At 35.1% G+C, this 13,076-nt stretch overlaps 1 pseudogene; it reads right to left on the bottom strand.

Moving 5' to 3' along the window:
* Window positions 1-5,958: 5,958 nt before the first annotated feature.
* On the bottom strand, window positions 5,959-6,055 carry LOC138842220 (U6 spliceosomal RNA; annotated as a pseudogene).
* Window positions 6,056-13,076: the final 7,021 nt, after the last annotated feature.

The raw sequence follows: 13,076 nt of genomic DNA, 5'->3' as shown, positions 1-13,076 counted from the left end.
ATCAAAGATACAATGGACCTCTGCCGCTGACTGGCTCTGTTGGGACGATGGAGGACACCTAGTGGAGGAACTGGAACAGGTGGGGAGATGGCAAACAGACAACTCACACAGAAGAGGAGTGAATGCTGAGTGTGATTTATTGCAGAGGATAACACGCTTTTATAGCAAAAGTCTCCATGAGAAAGGGCAAAAAGTTACACAATCTTGCTGCAAGGCTTCATTTTTGGGTGTTCACCAGCTGGTCGCCTGATCTTGTTTTTTGGATGACGAGCTATGACAATAGGCACTTGTTTTCGGCTTTACCTCTATTTTTAAGAAATACAATTGGTATTGATGTTTATCACCTATTAACCATTAACCAGAGCACATGGGCAAGGTGCTGGACAGAAAGGCATGAACTCTAGTACTTTATAGTTACTTTTGTTTAGTTTTGTACTTTATATGTTTCAAATCTTTTTTAAGCAATTGTACTTCTTTGCCATTCTTTAGAGGGTCCCCAATTTGTGGCCAAAATCATATTTAGTATACTTAGTTAAATCTGGCCATATATCAAATTTAAGCTCATAGTGTCTTTTCTGTAACCCTTTCACATAATCGTTTACTCTTCTCCATAGAGGCCTTAACTGTCTCATAAGATCTTTCTTGTTCCTTCTTTGATAGTAAGTACCAAGGAGAGAGACCTAGATCTAGCAAGTCTCTCAGTAAATGAAAGAGAGTAATAGGAAGTTCTTTCTTCGAAGTAGTTTTCCCAACGGTTGCCATCCTTATCATACACACCTGTAAAAGGCTATGGATCTGGGGGAAGTCTTTGGGGTTCTCTAGATAATGGAGGATCCCACCATTTTCCTCTGATAAGCCATTGCCACCTTCCATCTACCAACTTTTTAAGAATCTTATTTAGCTTTTGGTCTAAATATCCCTCTACATCTTTCTTATCTACAGGATATCTATATGAGTCTATTGTATATGCTTTAGGATTAAAGGGAAGTCTCCAGTAGCCATACACTCTTTCTGCTCTAGCCATGCCTACAGCTTCCTGTAAATCTCTTACAAACAATTCCTTCTGCTGAAGTGATGTCATGAAACCCCCAATACTTTTATATTTACTTATGACTTGTCTGATAGCTTCCATAAGAGGGGCTTTTACGGTAGCACTTAACTCTGGTGAGTTATGTTCTCAGGACACTCATCAGATGGAGTCATCAACACTTTTAAGAAAGAGCCTTGAATAAGGGAACATTGAGCATAAGTAAGTAGAACAAGCAGCAGGAACAGTAAAAGATTAATAGGCACTCCTATACAGCAAAGAAAAGAAAACAGGAACAGAAACACATCTTTCCCAGGGGCTTGCCAGCCTTTCCAGGAGGTAGGCCTCTTTGAAGCCCCATTCTCTGAGGTAGAATTCAGTGAAGTCCCATTCTCAGAGATAGGCCTCTTTGAAGCCCCATTCTCTGAGGTAGATTTCGGTGAAGTCCCATTCTAAGAGATAGGCCTCTTTGAAGCCCCATTCTCTGAGGTAGACTTCGGTGAAGTCACATTCACAGAGATAGGCTTCTGTGAAGCCCCATTCTCAGGTCTGAATGCAGGTGTTCCATGCTAAGCAGACTCCACCGGAGTAGGCATGACATTTGACCCTTTTTTATGTATTAGATGTGCCAGAGAAATTTCTTCTCATATAGAGAAGATGGAGCAGAAGACTAGTTTGAAGAGAACTGGAAAGACAACAAGAATACATATAACAATTAGTATTATGACTCCAAATGTAACCAAGTAGTGCCACCAATCTAAAGGATTAAGACTTTTTAACACTCTCTGTAAGTCTGCTGCCAAAGAATTTATCCCCACGCTTTCCAAATGAGCTTGACTAAGGGCTGAGATGTCTTCCTGTAGCTGTCCTATCTCATGAATTAAGCTATTGTCCTTCCAGATTGTTTGTAAATGCACTTTGGTAACTTCCCAATCTAAGCTCTCATTATAAGGTAATGGGGTAACACAAATATATTTAAATGCCTGATGACATCTAGTTGTCAGCTGGGTTTTTAGATTATTGACTTCAGTCCCTAACTTTAAGACTACTTTTTCCAAAGCCTCTATTTTGTTTTTTGTTTTTTTTTTAATTTTGGATCAATAATTTGTTGCTCTGTTAATGTTAGAGAAGCATCCTTATTTAACTCATTAACAAAATGTGCCGGGCCTTTTCAACCAGCTTCTACATCTTTCCCCATATAGGTGGTGTTGCGGTTTTTGTTGAATTAGCCTGTGGTGGTGATAAAGAGAGAGTCTTTATCTTCTGCTCCAGTTTTCTCTCCTGATGTATTTTCATTTTCTTCCTGTCTCTTTTTTGGGCCCGAGAAAGGCCTGATGAGTCTGTTTGGGACCCAAATGGGGGATTCCGCATTCTGTGGGAAAACATAAGCATAGCCTCGCCCGGATGTTAACAGGATGTCTGGCCCACGCCAGGTTCCAGTAAGTAGATCCTTCCATTTTAGTAAAGGAAAAGTTGTAGTTTTTTCCATGCCCCAATGTCTCATCATTGGGGTTATTCCTTGCTCATCAGCGTTGAAATGATTAAGAACCAGTAAAGCATGGTTAAAAGTGTAATGGGGGAAGTATTGCTTCTCTCCTCCCTGTCTAATTCTTGACAATTGACTTTTTAAGGACTGATGAGCTCGTTTTATGTTTGCTTGGCCTTGTGGATTATATGGAATCCCTGTTTTGTGCACGATTTTCCATTGTGCACAAAATTTAGCAAAAGCATTGGAGGTGTATGCTGGTCCATTGTCAATTTTTATTCCCTAGGAATTCCTAGGTCTACAAAGGCTTGAACCAAATGTCGAAGAACATCTTTCACAGCCTCTCCAGAATGGGCTGTAGCAACCATAGCATGAGAATAAGTATTTACAGTAACATGGATAAAGGAGAGTTTCCCAAATTTTGTAACATCCATTTGCCACAGAACTCTAGGCTTTAAGCCTCTAGGATTAACTCCCATTTTTTGTGGATGAAAAACTTCCGGGCATGCCTCATATTCCCTTACAATTTGTCTTGCCTGTTCTCAGGACACTTGAAACATCTTTCTTAAGGCATTAGCATTCTGATGGTGTAGTCTATGACTTTCCTGAGCTTCTTCTAAAGCTGACATTACATGACTTTCCTTAGTTAATAAGTCTGCTAACTTGTTCCCTTGAGACAAAGGTACAGGGAGATTACTATGCCCCCTTATGTGTCCCACAAATGCCTTTGTCCTTCTTTGTTGTAATAGCTGTTGTAATTTTATTAATTACTCTGTTACTTTAGAATGACCAGTAACTAGGGCTGTTTCAATGGCAGGAAACAAGGAAACCACATAGCGGGAATCTGTGTAAAGGTTAAACTCCTCTGAATAATTTTGAAAGGCTAGCAGAACTGCAATAATCTGTTGGGCAGATACAGTTGGGTCAGAAGATATTAATGGTGGTTTTGTACTGCAATAAACCACAGACTTTCCGCTAGAAGATCCATCTGTAAAAATAGTTAATGCCCTGCCCAAAGGTTCTGTAACCAAAACCTTTGGAAATATCACAGGGGTTTCAGTATAAAAATGTAACAAAGGATGTTGGGGCATATGAAAGCTTATTTTACTTGTGTAAGTTAATACAGCAATTTTCCAATCATCATCAAATCGTATCAAATGATCTAACTGTTTCTTATTATAAGGGATAATAATGTTAGGTATTTCTTGGCCAAATAATTCTCTAACTCTTAATCTAGCCTTTAAAATCAAATTCGCACATAAAAAGGGATATGAAGCAACTATTTTTCCCGGGTTATGGGAATAATGGATCCATTCTAGTATCCCATCCTGCCAAAAACATCCTGTGGGAGTATAGCTTGTAGCCAGAATTATAAAGGACCATGATTGTGCAATATTAATTTGCTGTATTTTAGCTGTATTCAATGCTTTTTCTACCAATTTTATACAGGATAAGGCAGCCGGAGTTATTTTCCTGGTAGATTTAGGATTAGGGTCTCCGTCCAACATTTTCATCAAAGGATCTAATTGTCCTGAAGTTATTTTTAAACTAGGCCGAATCCAATTAATATTCCCTAATAATTTTTGGAAATCATTTGATGTTTTTTAGTTTATCTATTCTAATTTGTGTCTTTTGAGACATAATATAATCATGTCCAATCACTTTTCCCAGATAATTTAAAGGTCATTCATGTTGAACTTTATCAGGAGCTATTATCAAACCGAATTTTGTTAATTGTTCTACCATATCTTGTAATATTTTTTCTGTCTTTTCTCTAGTTTCATCGGCCATAAGTATATCATCCATATAATGAATAATATATGCCCCTGGATATTTTTTTCTAATTTGATCTATAGCCCTTTTCACATATTGTTGACATAAGTTACGGCTGTTTTTCATGCCCTGAGGTAGCACTTTCCATTGGTACCTATTATAATGTTGTTTAAAATTAGCCTAAGGGACACTGAAAGCAAATCTCTTGGAATCTTCTGGTTGTAATTTTATTGTATAAAAGCAATCCTGTACGTATATTATTATTATGTATCTACCATGTGGGACTGCAACAGGAGAGGGTAGACATGGTTGAAGGGCTCCCATGTCATGCATGGCCTCATTAATTGCCCTTAGATCTTGTAATAATCTCCATTTTCCTGACTTCTTTTTTAATTACAAAAAATGGAGTATTCCATGAACTGGTAGTCTTTTCTATTCTTCCCTTGACTCAATTGTTCTTGAACTAAGTCCTGTATGGCTTGAATCTTTTCTTGAGTTAGGGGCCACTGATTAATCCATACAGGATCATCACTTTTCCATATTATTTTGTCAGCATAAAGCTGTTCATCAGTGGCCCCTATGAAAAATTTTGCTCCTTTGATGAGGAGTCTATTTGTCCTATTTTATTTTCATGTCTTGCATGATGTCTCTGCCCCATAAAGAAAAGAGCAAGCTGGGGATAACATAAGGTTTGAAGTGGCCTTGCTGCCCTTCACATACCCATTTGAGTCTCTGAGCTGACTAAGCTACATTAGAAGCCCTCCCTAATCCAATTAAGGAAGAAGTCTCTTGCACTGGCCAGGCCATAGGACAATCTTTTCCAGCCATACAGGATCTGTCAGCTCCTGTGTCTAAGTGTCCTGTCATTTGTTTTCCATTGACTTTAACGGCCTTGTAAGGCCTTTTATCTGTAATTTCCTGAACCCAGGCTACAGTATCTGTGGTGCCAAACCCTCCTTTTCTGTTTTGAGTCAGTGTGGGATTAGGCAAGTTTAGATATGAGAGTAAAAGTATTTGGGCAATCCTCTGACCTTTATTAACTTGAATAGTCTCTTTAGAGACTTTTTCATGACCTTTATAGTGGTAGGACTGTCTGAGTCTATTACACCTGGTAATACCTCAAAATTATTTTTATAGTTTGAGCCACCAGCGTCTGGCAACACCAATTCTTACTGTAAAAATTCATGAATTCCGTGGAATTCTTCCAATTGAATTGCCTGCATTGGATGTCAAAATGTATTGAAGAGTTTTTGTATACATGTATAATGATTTCTGCAGAGTTTGTGAAATTTTATTCAGAAATAATTTTAACTTATCTGTTTAAATGAATAGTACAGAAACTAAAGTATTTCTGGTGATTGTCTGAAAAAGAATATTTTAAAGTATTCTATGTTTGTATAATGTGTCCTTTCAGATTGTATTCCATATAGAAAGTTTTAGATTCCTTTTTTTCCTAGGTCCTAATATTATTTTTCTTTGGGATAAAATGACAATGTTGTTTAATTTCAAAAGTTTTGTAAAGTTTATGTTATGTAAACGCCTTTCTGAGGTGAAGATTTAATACATTGATGTGAAACTAAATTTAATTATATGAATTACGTGTGTTGTTACACTTGTTATTTTGTAATCAACTTTTTAATAACTGTTTTTCATTTCTTGCATCTGAAGAATGAAAAATACAGAATATTTCACAAATTTTCATATCATCCTTGTGCAATTGTCATGTTAATCTCTGTATTGTAATTTGGGAATACATGCTGCTGAAGCATGTAGTATCTTCTAAATTTAAGTAGTTAATGATGCAATCTTTATACAGACTTATATCCACGGTTGCCTACTTGTAATAAGGAAACTATATTGTTCCTGACAATGCTACTGATCTTATTTTCCTAAAATTCTGTGAATAGTGGAAAAAAATATATTGTTCATCTTAATGCTCACATTTGCAAATTTTTGGTCAATGACAATTTTAAGTCTTTTTCATTTGGAATTTGATCATACTTTCAATAATTTATTGCTAGGTCCAAAGGTGATGGCTTTTTCATGTACTAATTGATCCAACTGAATTAGCTTTGTGGAGCTAATGGATTCAAAGTAAGCCTTGCTTAAGAGCTACTTCTAACCTTCTGCAGTTGACATTTTCCCAAGTGAGGTCTTACTGGCACAAATGGCTACCTGACCCTTTATTCTTCTTTCATGTAGGAAGAGACCAATCAGAATATCTTACCCTGACAGCATAGATTGTTTTACTTGAACAACACTAATCTTAGTTACCAGGGATCATAGAGAGATGAACAGTTCAGTCATAACTGTTCAGACTAGAAGGGATTTTATCAAAATATAATTGTTTATTATATCTAACATTTCAAAAGTAACTAAAGCCAAGAAGGTGAAAAAATTGATCATATTCATGATTACTTAGTATCCTGGCCTGTCTACCATCCTACCAGGCAGGAAGTTACACTACTGCATTTCTATCACCAAATATTTTCATAGTTGCAGGAGAAGTCCAGATGTTTCTTCTCATTATTAGGCCTTAAATTGGTAATGTTTTAATCACAGTGTTTTCTCTTGCCTACAGGCTGTAAATCTACAAATAGTAAAGCTTTAGGTCCAAATCTATCAAACACTGAGGTAGAGATAATGTAATAATACTTTAAAACAGAGTTGCCTTTGATACTGTAACCACAATAGAACAATGCAAAACATGTGTCTTTTTTCTTATATTATATATAGTTATATATTTTATACTTATATGTGCTGATTTTATATTTCACACAATGAAACTTACTAGAATTAGTTGATAATTTCATAAATAAATTAAAATTTATTTATTCAAATAAATAGAATTGGAATATAAATAATTAGGTTTAAAATATATATTAGAATATAAAAAATATCAACGCAGTGTCTTTGGTATAAACTTGTGATACATTCTAACTGTTCTTGGTCTTCTGAATTCACATGGTAAAAAAACAATTTTGTTTTCCCCTAATCTATAAGGGATTTTACTCTGCTTCTCTGTTTATTGTTTTAATTCACTGATCCAAAACTCTTTTTCTCCATATTTCTGAAGCATTCCTACTGATTATGCCCAAATTTTTCTGATAAGATGTCTAACAAATATTATTCTTCTGCACGACCCAATGATTCCTAGGATCCCAGGTACCAGTTACCTGCATCATCAGATAACAACGGCAAGACTTCTCACATAGGCCCATGCAACATGCAACAAAGTAATTGAAGACCCATTTCAATTTCTCATTTCCTATATTTCAGGGCCCCAATTCCTTGAGATGCAGGATTTAGCATTAAGCAATTGTGAAATGCAAGGCAACTTAAAATGAAAGATGAGATCACAAAATTTGAGAGTATGTACTATGATTCAAACATTCAACTTACAGATGGCCAGCCCATATCAGTGAACAAGTTCACAAGGTGTCATAAGATTATTTTTAATACCCCTCCCCTATGATTAATGAAAGATTTTAGTCCAGCATAAGTGGGCCAAAAAATAGTTCCTGGAAGGATAGATCCATAATTTGTCTACCAAGGCCCAGAAAAATTTACTTAGAGTTCAAATATAATTCAGGAAAACATTGAGAAGATCCTTAGTGCTGCAAAACACTGGGACTTCAGTACAACATGGTTCAGTGGTATAAAATGTCACTCTCAAACCAATGATAATCTACATTTAATCGCCTGAAAGTTATTCCTTTACAAATTAACTTTTTAAAATCACATTCGCCAAAATAACATTTGAGAAGTAGATGATACTTAGTGACATTACAAGTTTTTCAAGTGTAGGGAGCAAGTTACAATAGAGTTGAATTATTTACCCAGCACAAATGCCAAACACGTTCAACCATTCATTAAAGTCTAGAAATAGTACCAACCATAATTTGTGTTTTTCAGTAGGAGCCTTCCAGAAATGTGTTAAATAGATCAGATTGCCAAATTTCAAACCAAAACGTTTGCTAATAAAATAAATGTCATCATTTAATAAGGTACATTTTAAAACGTCACAAATAGTTGTCCTATCATATGCAATATTATGTTTTCCCTGTCTGTGTAACATAGGGAGAAATATGACTTTAAGTCTTGAATATGGGTACTCATCAGAGATATGACAAACATAAAATCTGTCTTCTATTTCTATCACATTCCTATATAGGAATAAATTTTAGTTTTCTTCTTTTTCCAAAACTTATAGGTAGTAAAAAATAATATACCATGTAAAATAAAACAATCAAACCACTGTACAAAGCTATTTATAAAAATTGGTAGCTAGGAGTACATTCTATGCATTTTTTAACTTTCTTTTTGACTGAGATTAATCTTCCAAATGGATGAGAATAAAATCATGTTTAGATGCTTCACGTCTCCAGTCTTGCAAATTGTTACTGCAGATGAATGAATTATGGAAATATAAGCTGACATCAGTTCAAGCATATGCAGAATGTAAACTCCATGAAATGTATATAAACCTTTCAATGTATTAATAGACAGCTTAACAGGATGACTATCAGGAAGTTGAAAACAGAAAGAAATTATAGTAAAGACATAGAATGAATGAAAAATGAACAAGGGGCAAGTACAGCTAGAATACTCAATGTACACATATGATAAAGGAAGTGGTAAATCTGAAATAAATATTGGAGAAGCATTTGGTTGAGAATGATGGAAGGAGTGACTCTGATCCAAGAGAAATGGACAATTAGATGGATATATTTAATTGTAACATACTTGCACAACCTTTTGAAATTCAGTTTAAAAACACAACAAAAAACAAAAACACATAACAATCACAACCAACCAGAAATCTCTAGAGAGTATGAATATTTCCTCCCAAAATTTTAAGCAGTTAATGAAGGGTAGTCTTGGGAAAAGCAAAGAACGCTGTCCAAAGAGAGAAGTTTGGGATAGGAGAGAATTTTGAACAGATTTAAATAGATTGTCTAAGGTTATAAATCACCTACATCTGCTGCAAAAAGTATCTTTCTTCTAGGAGTTATCTGTCTGAACTGGATAATCCAGTCGTGAGACACACTTGATAGCTTGTGAAGATAGAATAGAAGAAACAAGATCAAGAACGCATTACTCCACTGGAGAGAAAACAATCCTCCACATTTTCTCTAATCTTTCTTCACTACTCTTTCTTCATACTTTTAAGTCAATTGATTTTGAATTATATTTTTCCTTCTTTCTTCTGGCAAAGTAATTGGTCAAAGTAATTCATTAAATATTATTTGCCATTTTCTTCTTTCATGCTGATTAATTGGCCAGGCGAGTCTATTAAACTTCCCTCTTGCATTTGGTTGCCATGAAACAACATCTATGTCAATGAGAAGAAATCTAATGTAAAACTTTGTCTCCAGAAAACAGTCCAAGAAGCTGTAATCACAAACATTTGGCTGTATTTTTTCTTTTTTCTTTTACCTTGAAAGTCTTCTTGTGTCTAAAGTGCCCACAAACATAAGTACTCCATCACTTTTTGGTCCAATCAATTCTAACCTAAAAGATATATTTTGCTAAGAAGATGGTTAGAGGAAACTGAAAAATACTGCACTTTTATCTTCTATCGTAAGACTCTCCTTAGATACCATATCAGGAACAATGAAGTTATTCTATGCAAAATTATTTCAATAGATTATTTTTCTCTTGGTCTTGCATTTGTTCACCAAGATGTATGGAGGAGAGTAGAGTTAAATCACCTATACCTAGAAAGACAGTGTCTGTTACAAAAGGTAAATGCTTCTATGTCCTCCTCTTAGCTCTTGCATGATTTACAATTAATCACAGCATCTTAGCTTCAAGTCTAGTGAAGCTGAAGGATTATATGGGCTCCACCACTGTTACATCTTCATGATTTGTCTTTGAAAACTCTTTAAGTTGCCTCATTTGGATGTGGAATGTATTTTCATGTCTCCATTCAATCTGTTAGGCATTGTAGTGAGCCAAATAGGCTCTGTAAAATCACTTTAGTTAGTAAAAATATTAACACAAGTTAGGGCTGGGAAGTTGGCTCTTTGGTAGAGTGCTTGCCTTGCATGCCTGAGACCCTGGGTTTGATTCCTCAGCACGACATAAGCAAAAAGAAAAAAAGCCGAAAGTGGTGCTGTGGCTCAAGTGGTAGAGCGCTAGCCTTGACCTGAAGACCTGAGGGACCCATTCCCAGAGTTCAGGCCCCACGACCGGACCCTCCAAAAACTATTAATACAATTTGTATAAAAAGTTTGGATTCCCTTCACTGCTAAAGCCAATATGCTTAGCTAGGGCTTCTAAGAACTATGTTTTCTTACCTTTTCCATTTGCTCAATTCTATTCTGAACCCAAAACATTTTGGCTTATATAATAAGAGAAGTCTTCACTATCTCATGGTATTAAAGATATTATTTTTCGTGAGCCACTTAGAAATGTGAAATCATTGGTTTGAATTATATAATCAGATTTTTTGCTGTTTCACTGCTTCAAATGCAAAGACATTGTAGAAATTGTTACAAACAGAAATGTGTAAACCCAACACCTTCTTGCATTTTGGAGGGCACTTTCTCCCTGAATATTTTGACTCAAATTATCTTTTTTAGAGAATTACTGTTTGGTAATTAAAGGTAAATTCACAAATTTTGATGTCTTATTTTTTAAGAACTTGAATTTAAATTCCAATACAACCTTGTTTCACACAGTAAGAATATATTTCCTGGTTAAGGATAATTCCAAGGGAACCAACCAGATTTACAGCAACGTTTCTGAGGTTTGTTTAGTGTGAAAAAGAGCCATCTTCACCCACATTGCTTCTTCTCTACTAAGTGTCCATGGATTTCTTTGCATGAAAGCCTATTGTCCCAGGAAATTTTAAATTTTCTTAATAGGCTAAGTTGTTAAAAATTTTGAACAATTCAAATTTATCTGTCATAACTTTAAAACTCTTGAAATCCCTTTATCAGAACCACGAATTCACCAATCCTAATTCCACCTTTACCATCCAAAAGTTCACATGCTCTTTTCATGATATAGTGTCCATGCAACTATTATTTTCCAGTAGCTTTGTACGGCGTATATATAGCCATATAAGCTGATGCTAAGCAAAATGAATTCCAAGATAGGGAACCAGATTTTTTCATTTGTGGTTGTTGTTTTTGATGAACTATGTGATTTGTTTTCTTTGAGTTTTTCCCCTATAGTTCATTCCTGCTGTATTTGATTTTGTATTGTGTATGCATTCACCTTAAATAGGTAAGGGAAGAGGAAAAGCAAAATGTTGAGACAAAAGACAAAGGGAAAACCAATGCAATAGCAGCACTCACAAGACAATATGTTGGAAATGTACCTTATAACTTGTGAGGGGTGAAGGGGTGAAGGAAAACTGTGAGAAAAATGAAGGAGGGGTAACAAGTTTGAAATGTTTTTTATTCACTACCTTACAATTACTGTAACCTCACTGTATATCAATTTGATAATAATATAGAAAAAATAAGCTGCGTAAAATGTAATTTTACTGTATTGGCACAGTAAATATTATTCTTTATGTATCAATATTTTAAAAATCAATTCTATTTGACATCTAATTAAAATTGATTACCTCTTTTTTATCAGAGGGTCATCAACGTGATTGTTATGCAACTAGAAAATATTTTCATAATATACTTGCCGAATTTTTCGAAAAAGAATGAATTTATTAGTTTCTCATTCTAAAACATCAAAAAACTTTAATGCTATGTAAACCCATAACTTTTAAAATTAAATAATTTGTTAAGAAGACAGAGTATATATTTTCTTCAAAATTCATATGACAAATAACTACTCATAATTACTCATTTTTAAATTCTCAACATTCCATATGTTAGAGATTCAAAATAGTACTTTTTTGCATGTTATAAAATTCTGCAATAGATGCAGTTTCCAATGGAGTGTACAGATTGAGAAGTCAATAGAAAAATAGCCACATTCTGGTAGAGAATAAAACTATAAAGCATCTGTAATAATTCGTCAAGAGTAAGCATTATTTTTTATCAGAGTAAGCTGTTATTTCTATGACTATCGATCCCAAGATTTATGCCATGAAGTCGTTCTAGCCCAACAGTTATCAACTTGTAAGGGGCAGCCTAAATTTCCTTAATTCATATCATGAATAGCTTATCTCTATTGTGAAAAATACTACACCTCTGCTAATGTGATGCCCTCCGTGTTCTGGAAAGAACATCACAATAACCTGAGATGCATAATTTTTTCTCCACTGGTATTCTTGAGATCAGATCACTTGCAATTATTATTTATATTTATACTTTTTAAATTATCATAGATATTCAGGAAGCTAAGATTGGAAAATTATGGTTCAAAGCCCACCCTGGCAGGAAGGTTTCATAGAATCTTATATCCAATATACTTCTCCACAAAAGCCAGACACAAGTGGCACTGAGGTTGAAGTGGTAGGGCATGAGCCTTGAGCATAAACAGACTCAGAGACACTGCCCAGGCCAAGAGTTCAAGCTCTAGGCAAACCAATAAAACAAAAACAAAGTTGAGTACAAACCCCAAACCTAGCATTTTTCTTAATGTATACAGAAGCATGTAAATAAGGAAATGGCTTCCTGTGTTACTTAGAGGTTGAAAAAAGAAGATGTCACACAACTACTCTCTTCATACCATTTTAAACCAAACCCTCAAAAATTGCTGTTTTTCTTTCTTTTTATGCAGGTAAGGGGTAGGTTTATTCAGTAGGCCTGCTGGGACCAGGCAAGGTTGGCACTCCACGTGGCTGGGAATGAGAAAGAGCTGGTAAAGAGAGGA

This window comes from Dipodomys merriami, unplaced genomic scaffold, assembly GCF_024711535.1.
Source record: "Dipodomys merriami isolate MVZ:Mamm:240054 unplaced genomic scaffold, mDipMer1.0.p SCAF_330, whole genome shotgun sequence".
NCBI classification, from domain to species: Eukaryota; Metazoa; Chordata; class Mammalia; order Rodentia; family Heteromyidae; genus Dipodomys; species Dipodomys merriami.
The sequence above is the reverse complement of the archived record's forward strand: the minus strand, read 5'-3'. Positions and strand labels throughout refer to the sequence as shown.